The following is a 14,630-nucleotide window of genomic DNA, read 5'->3' as shown; positions in this document are numbered from 1 at the left end:
GCTAAAATAGTTTACCTCAGTTAATTATAATTTATGAAAGTCACCTTGTTTAATTTGCAGTTCATTGGCTTTTTTAATTATCCTGCCTGGACATGATAATTTGATGGCTTTTACCGTCGATGATGTATGCATTATATCATTATATCCAAACTACGGCCCGCGGGCCGGATGTGGCCCTGGCGAGGCTCCAGTGCGGCACGCGACGCAATTGCTGATGTTACCATTTTAATAAAAATGTCTAATTATACAAGGAATAGGAAAGTTGTAATATTTTTTAACTGTTCAAATATTAATTACTGTACTAGTTAGTAGCATTTAATACTATAAAATGTGAAAAAAAATCATCTCGAGCGCAGCATCTGTGTAACTTACCCGCAAGATATAAGGTTTTACAACAGATAGAATATGACGAGTCCAAATTAATGAATCGCGTAAGCTTATAAGATAAACGGTGCGATTGATAGTGAAACACAACATATTTGACTGAACCGCAAACGCTGGATATGGAGTCACGGGCACAATTTCTTCCTCTTCTTCTTTTTCGGTACAACAATCTCAAGAGGTCTAGGCCTGCCATTTATGGCTTTCTGTGACTTTATTTACCCGTAGCTGGATAGTCAATGCTACGGGAAAATTTACAATTTTCTGCTTCGGCGGCACAATTTAGTGAATGTCAAATCCGGCCGGGCTGTTTACGTACCTGCCGGATTCAAGAGTTGAGATAAAATTTATGAAATTAATGTACTAAGTTTTACACGAGGCTTGTTTAAAATGTCGGTTTAAAATTATGTTCGATGATGATATTATTGGTGATTGGTGAATTTTCTTACTTAATTTTGAAGTACAACTCTTGAATCAGCTTGTACGTAAACGACCGGATTTGACTGTCACTAAATAGTGCACCCGGTACCATATCCAGTTCTATTCGTTGTTTTTGTAAGGAAGATTTGCGCCAAAACAAACTTAAAGAAGTTACAAATTTGTCAAAACAAATTACTAAAAATTATCTTAAATGTACCACCACGGTATCGCACTATCGATCTGCACAGAAAAACAAACTTCTTATTGTAAATTATAGCGACCATATTTATCGTAAATATTACAGCAAATGCCAGATTAGTACAAATTCATTTCTACAACAATTAGTAGAATAATCTCGGTGTAGGTTTAGTTAATGTAGGTAAATTAGGTTTTCTATAGATGCAGTTTAATTTAGTAAATTTTTTTTCTGCACGTTCTGCAGTTTTTTTGTAAATGATTTTTCTCACATTATCAAGTTCTAACACTAATTATAAAAACAGAACACTTAGTTACGCTAAAGCAAAAATTGTATCAATTTTTAAAGCGGAAAGATTATCAATCGTACCCATTACTCTAAATTGACAATGTGATGTCACATCAAGAAATTGTACAATAAAAAAATTCTTAACTAACTAACCATATATAGTTCTAGCGATTCAGTAAAGTTTGTTGTAGGAATATCTATCTTCATGTCTATCCTATTTGTTTGTGTTCGATAAGTTGTATTCGCCATATCCTCTCTTATGTAAAGCCCTGTAATGTGTAAGTGGTCCCCACACTATCTTAGTTTTAACCAATGCGGCCCGCGGATTGAAAAGTTTGGAGACCCCTGACTTAGACGAATCATTAAAATATACATATCACAATGCGCAAATTGAATTTTCAATGATAAGCTTACATTTTCATGATGTTGGTTTGGTTAATCAGCTTAAAGTGCACGTCCACAAATTAGTAGTGTTAAATAGATGTTTAAAGTAACAAATAGGATGTGTTTCGAAATTGTTGCTGTCTGAATAAAAATGAAAATATTTCAACGCTATCTTAGCTACAACCTCACAAAAACGCGTGTCTCGAATGAAAGTTAATATTGATTAAGACTTTTCTTGACCAGACATGACAATACTGGAATATTGATAATGTTCTAAGAATGAAAGAAATATTTGTGGTGGTCCAGGGATTCTCATCCCGAATCGTAGTTCTGATTCTATGAATCTTTTCTTCAAATTAAACGCTCAATGCATAATTCAGAACGACAAAATGAAACTAAACAATGTTTATTCCGAAACCGTACAACCAATTTTCACGATATTTATTTATATTTATGCCATGTCAAAATCGTTCAAAGTGATTTCCATAAGGCATTTCCCAAATTTGGGTGATATGGCGTGTTTGGATTTGGGTTTTGGATTCTGAACGTGTTAAACGCATTTTTTTTTTAAATTGGAACAAAACATCTACTTGGTTCAGCAGCCCTGTTTTGCCAGAAGTACAGTCTTTTCCCAAATTGCACGGCACTTGAGTTACGCGAATTCGAGATACGCGAATCCCAAAATTTTTACAATTCGTGTTGTACAATTTTGTATGTGGAATTGATGTTTGCATGTGTCAAATTTCAAATTTCCCAAAAATACTTCACACTGTAATATTTAAAAAATTACTTTGGATAAAAACTTATTGTAATTGTTGAATTAAATGTGAAGATATCAACTATTTATGTGCTTCGTAACGTGAAAAGGAGAAATCGATCACTGAATACTAACTATAAACGATATTATAAAGGGAATCCGAGTTACGCAAAAATTCAAGTTAAGCGAGTTTCTCTGGCACGCATTATTCGCGTAACTCGGGAAAAGATCGTATTACAATCTATTATCTACTTTTTCTTTCTATTCAGCATAATCATTGACTTTATATTTTGAATTTTCTATAATTTATTAATTTAATTTTAATTTAACTAATTTAATTTATTTAATTATTATTTTTTTATAGGTTTTATGTTGCTTTTGTAAATCTAAAATCTATTTCATTCATTCATTATGTTTTTTTAACATGTTAGACTGTCTCTACACAGTTAGTGATTGTCGCAATTGCGATTGCGACTTTGTCAAACTCTATACATGGGTCGTCACATCTGGACAATTTGACAATTTTTTTTTTTGTATAGTGTTTGACAAGTCGCAGTCGTAATTGCGACTAGAGATGAGAATAATCACTCTTTTCAATGATTTGAATCGGAGTCAAAGAGTGAGTTTAAAAATTTGAATCCTTTACTCACTCACTAAAAAATATTACACTGCATTTATGTTTTTACCACTCTTTTCCGTTTATACTCACTCTCACTCTCTGTGCCGACTAGAAACTCACCAAGGAGTGAGTAAAACTGTTTTATCACTCTTTGGATTATAATCACGTAGTTCTGTAAGAGTATCTGTATCTGTAAGAGTGAGGAAAAGAGTATTATCACTCTTTTGGGATTGTAAGCACCGAGGATGAGCGAGAAAACGTGTTTTATCACCTTCTTTGGATTGTAAACAATGAGTAAAACAGGGAGAGAGTAAAAGATTGTGACAATGTTTTATTATTCGTTTTGGGTTGAGATCGATGAATAAGAGTCAGTAGAAGTGTTTTATCACTCCTTTTTTATTGGAATAAATCTGTATGTGTGATTAATTATTTTTTCTATATTTTTAATACAAACTGTTTTTTTCAAGGACTGCTAAAATTAATGAAATATGATTTATGTTTACAAGTTTGCATTCCTCGTTAAATTCAAAATGTATTGGAATACGGTTCTTATTTTCGGTTTTTCGTATCAAAATGAACGAAAAAAACTCTTGTTGTCCATCAGTCACTCTACAGGACCCATTGCATCCAATTGTTTCCTTTCTTTATAATGAACCATTATCAATAAAAGAATAATAAACACTAAAATAAAATACTTTCTTTTACCTTCCTTCTGTTTTACTCAATGTGTATAATCCAACAAGAGAAACAACACATTTTACTCACTCTTACTAACCCGAAGTCCTCGGCGGGCGGTGAATAAAATCCAAAGAGAATGATAAAACACGTTTTCTCACTCATCCTCTTGTAACGGTACTTTACTCTCCCATCTCTCACACGCACGTCCTTCTGTATCGCTGTTTCGTGAATGTCCCTGTTCGTAACGAACTACTTCACCCTTACCGATCTTATCGTTTTCGGAGCAGGGTTACTCCTGTTATCTTCGAAACTCCTGATTACACTCGGTACTTACCATCCCAAAAGAGTGATAATACTCTTTTACTCACTCTTACAGAGTAATTATAATCCAAAGAGTGATAATACTCTTTTACTTACTCTTACAGAGTGATTATAATCCAAAGAGTGATAAAACAGTTTTACTCACTCCTGAGTGAGTATAAACGCAAAAGAGTGGTTAAAGGAGTCATAAACACTCTTCGTGCTGATTTATATTCATTCACTCTCTCGAAGGTTTCAAATCACTCACTCACTCTTACTCAGCATGTACATCTCTAATAAGCACCAAACTTTGCGGTAGACTGGTGGAAGGAAAGAGATAGAACATTGAAAGAAAGAGAGCGAATGAGAATTGATGCGATGACAATTTGGATTTGTAAAAAAAAACAAACTGGCACCACCAAGCTGCGTCGCATCTGCTTTGCAACGAGTCGAATGTAATTGTTTTATGAAATAAAGCACAAAAATCAGTAAGGGAGTATGTTAAAGCGTAAACATAACAAACTGTACAGGAAGGAATGGCACAGCAACTGAGCATAGGAAGCGGAAAACCAGCTAGGAACCAACAGACGCCAAGCGCGCCATCAGGTAAGTGTACAATATTCGTTCCGTTGTGGATCATTGCCGTGCAAAAAAGCAAAGTATATAAGTGAAATGCAAATGAAGTACAGACTTCAAACCACTAGCAGAAATGGTTTTTCAATCAGATCATTCATGAATTCAGTACGAGAATGCCTCAGTGGCGCAAAATATTCAGTGGAATTAGTTTAGAAAAAACGGCTGCTACCGTTACATGTTGATCTTGTCGAAGTTTAGAGTGCATTAAATGAAAAGTGAGGTTAGCGTCACCACGCGCACACATAACCTTTCGTGAAAAGTACGCTCTAGCGCTGTTACCCGAGAAAACGGTCCACGATGGATATCGAAAACAAGGAGCTGATGGAGGCGCTATCCGGAATGCTCGTCCAGGCACTGAAGGCGTCAATCGGACCTGCGATCGAGCAAGTAAGTGCTGGCCTACGCAGTCCTAGTGCAGATGGCGTAGCTCCACACCCGAAACCACCGACATTCAGTATGCCGGAGTTCCGTTCCAGTGAAGGAGCAACAGTTGAGGATTATTTCAATAGATTCGAATTTGCGCTTCAACTCAGTAAGATCCCGGAGCCTCAGTACGCTGATTTCGCACGTGTGCATATGGGTGCTGAGCTGAACTCTTCTTTAAAATTTTTGTTTGCTCCAAAACAACCGCAGGAAGTCACATATACGGAACTGCGCAAGATTCTCCAGGCACACTGGGACGAAAAGAAAAATAAGTTCGTCCAAAGTGTCAAATTCCGGACCATTGTACAACAACGAGGCGAGTCGATTGCACAATATGTATTAAAGCTGAAACAAGGTTCAGCTTATTGTGAGTACGGAGAATTTCTGGACCGCATGCCGATAGAACAAATGCTCCATGGGTTGATAGATCGTGATATCTGTGACGAGATCATCGCAAAAAATCCGTCCACCTTCCAAGACGCCCTTGACGTCGCTCTGGCGTTGGAAGCCACCCATAAAATCGCTCGAGACATTAATACATCTGCTCCTGAGACAACTAACTAGCTAGGTTACGAAAAACCAACGGTTAAAAGATCGCAGACACGCCGGAACATCGCAAACCAAGCTTACGACAACGCCCCAAGGAACAGAGCTTATGGCAAAACGGACAGCAACCACGGTGCTGTTTGTAACGGCTGTGGAGGTGGTAACCTCAGAAGCGAGTGCCGCTTCCGTAGCGCGAAATGCAACCTGTGTAACAAGAAAGTTTCGCTTCCACATCGCTAAAGTTTGCAAATCGGGTAAGTCGAAACGTAATGTTCCGGAACGCGACCGAAAGTCGCCAACGTCTTTAGATCAAGTGCAACGGCTGAATCGGATTAACAATCTTGCATCGGGTGATAAGAAGATGGTAAAAGTGAAAATTGACGGTAAGACACTGAAAATGGAGCTAGATACCGGCGCACCTTGTGGGATCGTATCGGAGTCCACATTGAGAGCGATCAAACCGCACTTCGTGTTGCAACCAAGTGACAACCAATTTTCCAGTTACACCGGACATCGTGTCACCTGTATCGGTCGCATTAAGGTTCATGTCACCATCGGATCGGTAACGCATCAGAAACAATCATATGTGGTATCTGGAACGCATGATTCATTTTTGGGACGCGACTGGATTTCTCACTTCGCCGAGGAGATTGACTTAAATCGGATGTTCTCTGCACGTACACCAGTCCACACGGTAGATAAAAGTCCACTGTCTCCAGATCGAGAAACGCAACTCTCTACGTTATTAGACAGCTTTGCCCTTGTCTTCAGTGAATTCCCCGGTAAGTTGATAGGTCCCCCAGCAAAAGTGCACCTGAAAGAAAATGCCACCCCAGTGTTCGCGAAGGCACGCGACGTCCCTCTCGCGTTACGAGATAGGTATGCAGCAGAAATCTATAATAAAATCAAGCCAGGGTTTTATGAGAAGGTCGATTATTCGGAATGGGCATCCCCAACACACGTGGTAGTTAAGAAGAATGGTAAGCTGAGGATAACAGGGAACTACAAACCGACAGTAAACCCTATGATGATAATAGATGAGCATCCTATTCCACGCATCGAAAGTATCTTCAACCGAATGAAGGGTGCCACTCTGTTCTGTCATCTGGACGTCACAAATGCATACACCCACTTACCAATTGATACGCAATTCCGAAAGTGCTAACGTTAAATACGACCACCCATGGTCTAATTCGACCAACACGAGCTGTATACGGCGGCGCCAACATACCAGCAAATTTGGCAACGTCAGATGGAAGAAATTCTACTTGGTCTGCCAAATGTCGTGAGTTTCTACGATGACATTATCGTTTTTGCAAAAGACTTTCAAAGCTGCTACTAGCATTAACCAGCATCCTTAGCAGAATCAGGGAACACGGATTAAAATTGAATCGTTCGAAGTGTGTGTTTGCCACCACATCACTAGAATGTCTAGAATCATTAGGAGTTACAGTTATTTTTGGGTAAAGCAACATATTACTCGCAGTATATTCCGAACTTATCAACTAGAGCAAATATTCTTCGTAACTTACTGGCCACGGATCGGATCAAATGGTCGACCGATGCAGATGAAGCCTACCGAGACATTAAGAACGCTCTAATTTCACCACAAGTTCTCACCCAATACGACCCTATTCTACCTCTAATATTAGCAACGGATGCAAGCAAGACAGGACTCGGAGCAGTACTCTCCCATAGAATGAACAATGGTTTAGAAAGACCCAACGCGTACGCGAGCTTTACTATGTCCGCAACGGAGCAACGTTATCCAGTGATTGACAAAGAAGCGCTGGCGATCGTGTGGGCCGTGAAGAAGTTTTTCAACCACTTATACGCCAGAACGTTCACGTTGGTGACGGATCACAAGCCATTGCCGCAGATTCTCCATCCCCATAAGTCACTGCCGACACTTTGTATAAGTCGCATGGCAAATTACGCCGACTATCTTGCACACTTCAACTTCGAAGTGGTGTATCGATCCACGAACGATAATAAGAACGCTGATTATTGTTCACGCATACCGAGCAGTGAGAAACGTTCAGATGTAAACACATTGTCTTTGTTCGGAGGAGGAAATGACGGAGAAGACGAATTCGAAGGTTTTGTACTCCATCAGATTCAACAACTTCCTATCAGAGCGGAACAAATCGCCCGTGAAACACGGAAGGATGAACACTTAGGCAAAATCTTGAAGGATCTGGAAATGGGACGAGACCTAAGTCAAGTAGTGTACAAAGCGCCAGAATCAAAGTACAATATGGTAGCTAATTGCTTGCTCTTCGAGCATCGTGTCGTGATTCCGTGCATCTTCCGCCCGTCAATTCTGAAGGATCTCCATTCGGCACACATAGGTATGGTCGAAAGCTTTGGCACGATCGTAACAGGTTGGCTGATAAGTCCCCGGTCTAACAAAGAAAAACACATTTTATTGTCAAAATTCGTTTTTATTATTCAACATAGTTCCCTTCAACAGCGATACAACGATTATAACGACCTTCCAATTTTTTGATACCATTTTGGTAGTACTCCTTCGGTTTTGCCTCAAAATAACAGGTTGGCTGATAAGTCCCCGGTATGACACATAGATGGCGCCGATAGTATTAAATGCATATTATTTTTATATAGTACCAACCTTCAAATGATTCGTGTCAAAATTTGACGTCTGTATGTCAATTAGTTTGTGAGACAAAGCGTCTTTTGTCAAGCAACTTTTGTTATTGTGAAAAAAATGGAAAAAAGGAATTTCGTGTTTTGATAAAATACTGTTTTCTGAAGGGAAAAAATACAGTGGAAGCAAAAACTTTGCTTGATAATGAGTTTCCGGACTCTGCCCCAGGGAAATCAACAATAATTGATTGGTATGCAAAATTCAAGCGTGGTGAAATGAGCACGGAGGACGGTGAACGCAGTGGACGCCCGAAAGAGGTGGTTACCGACGAAAACATAAAAAAAATCCACAAAATGATTTTGAATGACCGTAAAATGAAGTTGATCGAGATAGTAGAGGCCTTAAAGATATCAAAGGAACGTGTCAAAGGAACGTTGGTCATATCATTCGTCAATATTTGGATATGCGGAAGCTCTGTGCAAAATGGGTGCCGCGCGAGCTCACATTTGACCAAAAACACCAACGTGTTGATGATTCTGAGCGGTGTTTGCAGCTGTTAACTCGTAATACACCCGAGTTTTTGCGACGATATGTGACAATGGATGAAACATGGCTCCATCACTACACTCCTGAGTCCAATCGACAGTCGGCTCAGTGGACAGCGACCGGTGAACCGGCTCCGAAGCGTGGAAAGACTCAAAAGTCCGCTGGCAAAGTAATGGCCTCTGTTTTTTGGGATGCGCATGGAAGAATTTTTATCGATTATCTTGAGAAGGGAAAAACCATCAACAGTGACTATTATATGGCGTTATTGGAGCGTTTGAAGGTCGAAATCGCGGCAAAACGGACCCATATTAAGAAGAAAAAAGTGTTGTTCCACCAAGACAACACACCGTGCCACAAGTCATTGAGAACGATGGCAAAAATTCATGAATTGGGCTTCGAATTGCTTCCCCACCCACCGTATTCTCCAGATCTGGCCCCCAGCGACTTTTTCTTGTTCTCAGACCTCAAAAGGATGCTCGCAGGGAAAAAATTTGGCTGCAATGAAGAGGTGGTCGCCGAAACTGAGGCCTATTTTGAGGCAAAACCGAAGGAGTACTACCAAAATGGTATCAAAAAATTGGAAGGTCGTTATAATCGTTGTATCGCTCTTGAAGGGAACTATGTTGAATAATAAAAACGAATTTTGACAATAAAATGTGTTTTTCTTCGTTAGACCGGAGACTTATCAGCCAACCTGTTACATCGTCTGGCTCAACCCTAAGGACGCGTCGTCGGCATTATTTCGAGCCCACCACAGCTCCGGAACCATGCAGTTCATCAACAACGCCAGCTGAGACGACTACCCCATCGGATACCCCGTTCGCAACACCTACAGGCAGTCCGAGTCGTTTCTGCCAAGACCTACCACCGCCACCGCGCCGCTCAGAGAGAACACGTCGTCCGCCACAACGATTTTCACCGTAGTCCTCTTTTAAGCGGGGAGGACTGTTATGTTTGACAGTTGAGAACGCAGCGCTGTCATTCGGAGCTAAGCGATGCAACCCAGTGTAGTAGAGTTTTGAGAGTACAACAAAGAGGAACACGTAGAACAACCCGCGTACGATTTTCACATATTTTGTTAAACGTAAATCACAGTTGGGTTAAATAAATCAGTTGAGTAGTACAGAACATAACACTTTTTACTCAGTTTACACTTCTTGTGCTACGAGTAGGTAGGATTTTATACCGTTTGGTGTTACTGCGGTGGTAACCTTCTTCTCATCGGGTTTTAATTCCATAACACATTTGTATCGGATGTTCCTTCTACTGATGACGCCATGTACCCAACAAAAATTTTATCGACGGAAAACAAATAGCGGAACAATAGTGAAGACAATAAAGAAGCATGGTAATAAACTTGATAATACATAAAAACATTTATTTTGTAGACTATTTAAAACTATAAACCTTGACCACTTTATCCACCTTATTAGTGTTGGGCAATTCAGATTCAGATTCATGAATCTGAATGAATCTTTGAACTGAATGAATGAATCTGAATCTCAATTCCAAATATTCATGAATCTTCATAGATTAATGAATCCTCAGAGATTCATGAATCCTCGAGCTCATGATCCATGAATCTATGAAATCAAATAGTGTACTTTTTCGCCCAGAAATGGGTGCTAAAGAGCACGCAATAAGTAAGAGGAGGTCATCGATCACTCTAAGTATGCTACATGAAGCGGTGGATACCATTGGAAATCCACCAAAAAACGGAAGAACAACTGAACATAACCCGTTCGACATATTACAAACGATCGAGGATCAGGAGATCAACACCAATACTACAAGCGTTAAAAATTCGACAAAACCACCACCACCAATCGTGATAGCAAGCACTAACGTGGGTGATGTCCACACAAAAAATATCGCAGCCGGTGTAGTAGGATACACGATAGCTGTTACAAGTAACGGGACTTTGGTACGCACTACAACCAACAATGATTTTCGAGCGGTAATAAACTACCTAAAGGAAGCGCACGCAGACTTTCATGCGTACCAACTGTACGACGACAAAACCACAAAGATCGTGCTGTTGGGTTTGACCGACAAGCCGCTGGAAGAGGTACCACATATACTGAAAGAGGAGAATATCACACCAGCATCCACAAAGAAGTTCAATATCAAAAACAAGCGGTACGATGATCAGGCTGCGTACCTTCTACATTTTCATAAAGGTTCTGTTGACATCAAAGTGTTGCGAACGATCAGAGCACTTGACCACCAGATAGTGAAATGGCGCTATTATACGAACAACAGTTCAATAATGCAGTGCAAGAACTGCCAACGTTACGGACACGGTGCTGCGAACTGCTACAAACCTCCAGTTTGCATCAAGTGCGCTGAGCATCACGGTTCAGCGAGCTGCCCGGTGGCAAAGGACTTATAGGATAAGATAGGATATATCTATGTACTTATAGGACTTCCATCTGATGGTGGTAGTGGGCCGATTAGATCCATGTGGACCTGTGCGATTCGTGCGTTCGGTGTAGTTATAGTAGTGATCGGCGACTTGTTGTGGCGTTTTATTTTGTTTTTTTGGCATTCAATGCATGTCTCTACTAACGTTTTGCATTCCTTTCGTATAGATGACCAAACAAAACGTTTTGATACCAGGTCAGTGGTTCCTCTTATACCGGGGTGCGATAGGTTGTGTAACTTGGAGATAATCATTCTTCTATGAGCTTTAGGAACGAAAGGTCGAATATGATCTGTTGAAATATCGCAAAATATTTTTTTGGTAGAGTTTGGTACTGTCAATGCTTTAAGTACTAGTGATGTTGTTTCCGGTGGGTTACTTAAAAAGTCTTGTAGTTCGGTATCGGTTAGTTGCGCTTCGGCTATGTGGTGATAATCAATGTATGTGCTCAAGGAGTCAATGCGGCTTAACATATCAGCAACCAGGTTGTGCTTGCCGGAAACGTGTCGAATATCGGTTGTGTACTCGCTGATGAAAAGGAGTCGTCTTTGTTGTGTGGGGTTAGCGTTATCGAGCTTCTGCTGAAACGCTGTAGTTAACGGCTTGTGGTCGGTATATACTATGAATTCGCGAGCTTCCAAAAGGTCTTTAAAATGTTTGACGGATTCGTAAATAGCGTAAAGTTCGCGATCATAAGTGCTGGTTTTCTGTAATGCAGGTCTCAATTTCTTCGAAAAGAAAGCTAATGGTTCGATACCCTTGGCGGTCAGTTGGTTAAGTGCAGCTCCTATAGCATGATTGGAAGCGTCAACATCTAAGACGAGGTTTGCACTTGGTGAAGGATGTGCTAGCAAAGCTGCGTGTGCTAAATCGTGCTTAGGGTTCATTCAATTATTACGTAACGCTGTTAGGGCGGGTAGGGGGTTCCTTCACACGTTACGGTTTGTTACATAGGGGGAGGGAGGGGGGTGGGGGATTCAAGTTTATGTTACGTAACATAGAATAAGTTGTAAGTCAGATGGCTAAATTATTGATGATTCTATTTTTCGTCATTCATCATTGCCACAGCTGCATAGTTTCGACCTCACTGGTTGGGTCTATTTTAGTTGTGTGATTTGTATTCGCACCTTTATACATTATACGTTAAGTATAAATTTCTCTTTAGATTTAGTCTCAGATTCTTCATTTTGTATCATTATTGTTTGTATTTGTAATTGTTTTGAAAAGTTATTCATGGCGTCAGTAAATAAGCCTATTTGTTCTTGTTGTTGCCTAGCGGTTTATGTCAGTAATACGATTTTTTACAGAGAGTTTGTTAGCGATAGGGTAAGTGTACCAATTGTGCTAGCACCAATTGTTGTGCTATCGTCGGATATGAAAAAAAGGATATATAAAAATATATAAAAAATGAAAAAATGGCGAAATGCAATCTCAAATAAAATGAAAGACTAGTAGGACTACCTGAGTTCGACAATATCATGCAATACCAAGGAAACGTAAAGCCAATCCTCGTAGTGATTGTTGACGGAGGACCTGACGAAAATCCTCGATACAGGAAGATAATCGACGTAGCAAGTCTTCATTTTCGGAAATACGAGTTGGACCCTTTTTTTTGCTGCTAATGCACATTGTCGAAGCGCGTTTAATCGCGTGGAAAGAAGAATATTACGTAATTAATTGAGGGGCTAAAATATTACGTATTAATTAATTAATTACGTTTTGTTACAATGGGGGGGGGGGGGGAGGGGGTCCCAAATTCTCAATTTTAGCGTTACGTAATAATTGAACGGCCCCTTACACTTTAATTTTTAATGTTACCATTTATCATGCCGTGCAAAATTTGCTGGCTTTCTGCTGCGTGTGGTATAAACCGCCCGTAAAAATAATCGTGCCAAGAAAACGTTTCAATTGCCTCGCTATGACTGGTTTCGGAAAGTCGAGGATAGCTTGTACCTTACTGGGTTTCGGTTTGATATCTTTTGCGCTTATAAGATGGCCGAGGAATTCGACCTCTGGACGGCCAATTTGGCTTTTTTCGGGGTTAATGGTTAAACCATTTTTTCTTAAGCGCTCGAATACTGTGCGCAAGTGCTGTTGGTGTTGCTTTTTGTCTTCCGATGCAACGCATAAATCGTCGACATATGGACACACGAAATCTAAATCTCCCAGGATAGAGTGTAAGTGTCGTTGCAGAGTTTGACCAGCATTTCGTAGACCAAATGTCATCAAATTGAATTCAAATAACCCGAAAGGTGTTGAAATTGCGGTTTTTGGTATATCTTCAGGGGCGACGGGGATTTGGTGATATGCACGTTGTAGGTCGATACAGGAAAAAAATTTCTTGTTGAAAAGTATTGTCGAAAAATCTTGGATGTGAGGCACGGAGTAACGGTCCGGTACAGTGATCGCATTCAAATTTCTGTAGTCTCCACATGGTCTCCATTTCCCATTAGGTTTTTTTACTAAGTGCAAAGGGCTTGCCCAACAGCTTTTAGATGGTTTACAAATACCATTTTTGACAAAAAAATCGAATTCTATCTTTGCCTCGCGCAATCTTTCTGGGCCAAACGACGAGGGCGACAAAAGACAGGTGGACCGGTGGTGATTATTTGGTGCGTAACGTTTGTGTTGACCGGCTTGTGCTTGTTGTCGAGTATTGTGATATCCTTGTATTCGTATATTAGATGGGAGAAACTATCGCTTGAACTACTAACGGCTACGTGGGCTGGTAGTGTGTTAGTGATGACGGTCTTATTTTTAATCAGCTGATTGTGTTTAATGTCTACTAGCAGATCAAAGTGCTTTAAAAAATCAGCTCCGATAATGTGAGATTCTACGTCTGGTATGGTGAAAGGCCACATATATGTTTGGTTAAGACCGATATCTAAAGTGAGGTTCTTAGTGCCGTACGTACCGATTGAGCTTCCATTCGCTGCGAAGAGCTTTCTAGCTGGCGTCGGGTTCATTCTGTCCTTGTAAGACGGTGGTATGGCCGAAAGCGCCGGTGTCGATCAGGAATCTGTTGTTGGTTCTGCTGTCGTTCATATAAATTCGCTCGATGATTTCAGAATTACTGGGGTTCAGCTTGATGCTGGTGTTGGATGTGTTTAACGTTGTGTTGGCGTGTGAAGAAGAGTTGGTGCTGCTTGGGGGTTCCCGAGAGGATGCGTTTTAGCTGGTGCTAACGGGTTCGGCTGGGCCGGTAAGAGTTTCACGCGCGCGGAGAGAGAAACGCACTATTTTTTTCGGGAGTAAACCGGGAGATGCTCGCCGAAAAAAATACATTTAGTATGTGGATCGTCAGAATGTTCCTTCTCCCACTTCTCTGCCTTGTTTCCATGGCGATAGTGGAACCAACAGATCCAGCGGCGTGTGGCTCGTGATGGTGTTCGTGACCGCGTGGCACTAAAAGGTCGTTGGCCCCAT

At 40.4% G+C, this 14,630-nt stretch overlaps 1 pseudogene; it reads right to left on the bottom strand.

The window, feature by feature from the left end:
• Positions 1-12,456: 12,456 nt before the first annotated feature.
• Positions 12,457-14,630, bottom strand: LOC128711136 (uncharacterized; annotated as a pseudogene).

Source organism: Anopheles marshallii, chromosome X (assembly GCF_943734725.1).
Source record: "Anopheles marshallii chromosome X, idAnoMarsDA_429_01, whole genome shotgun sequence".
Classification (NCBI taxonomy): Eukaryota; Metazoa; Arthropoda; class Insecta; order Diptera; family Culicidae; genus Anopheles; species Anopheles marshallii.
The sequence above is the reverse complement of the archived record's forward strand: the minus strand, read 5'-3'. Positions and strand labels throughout refer to the sequence as shown.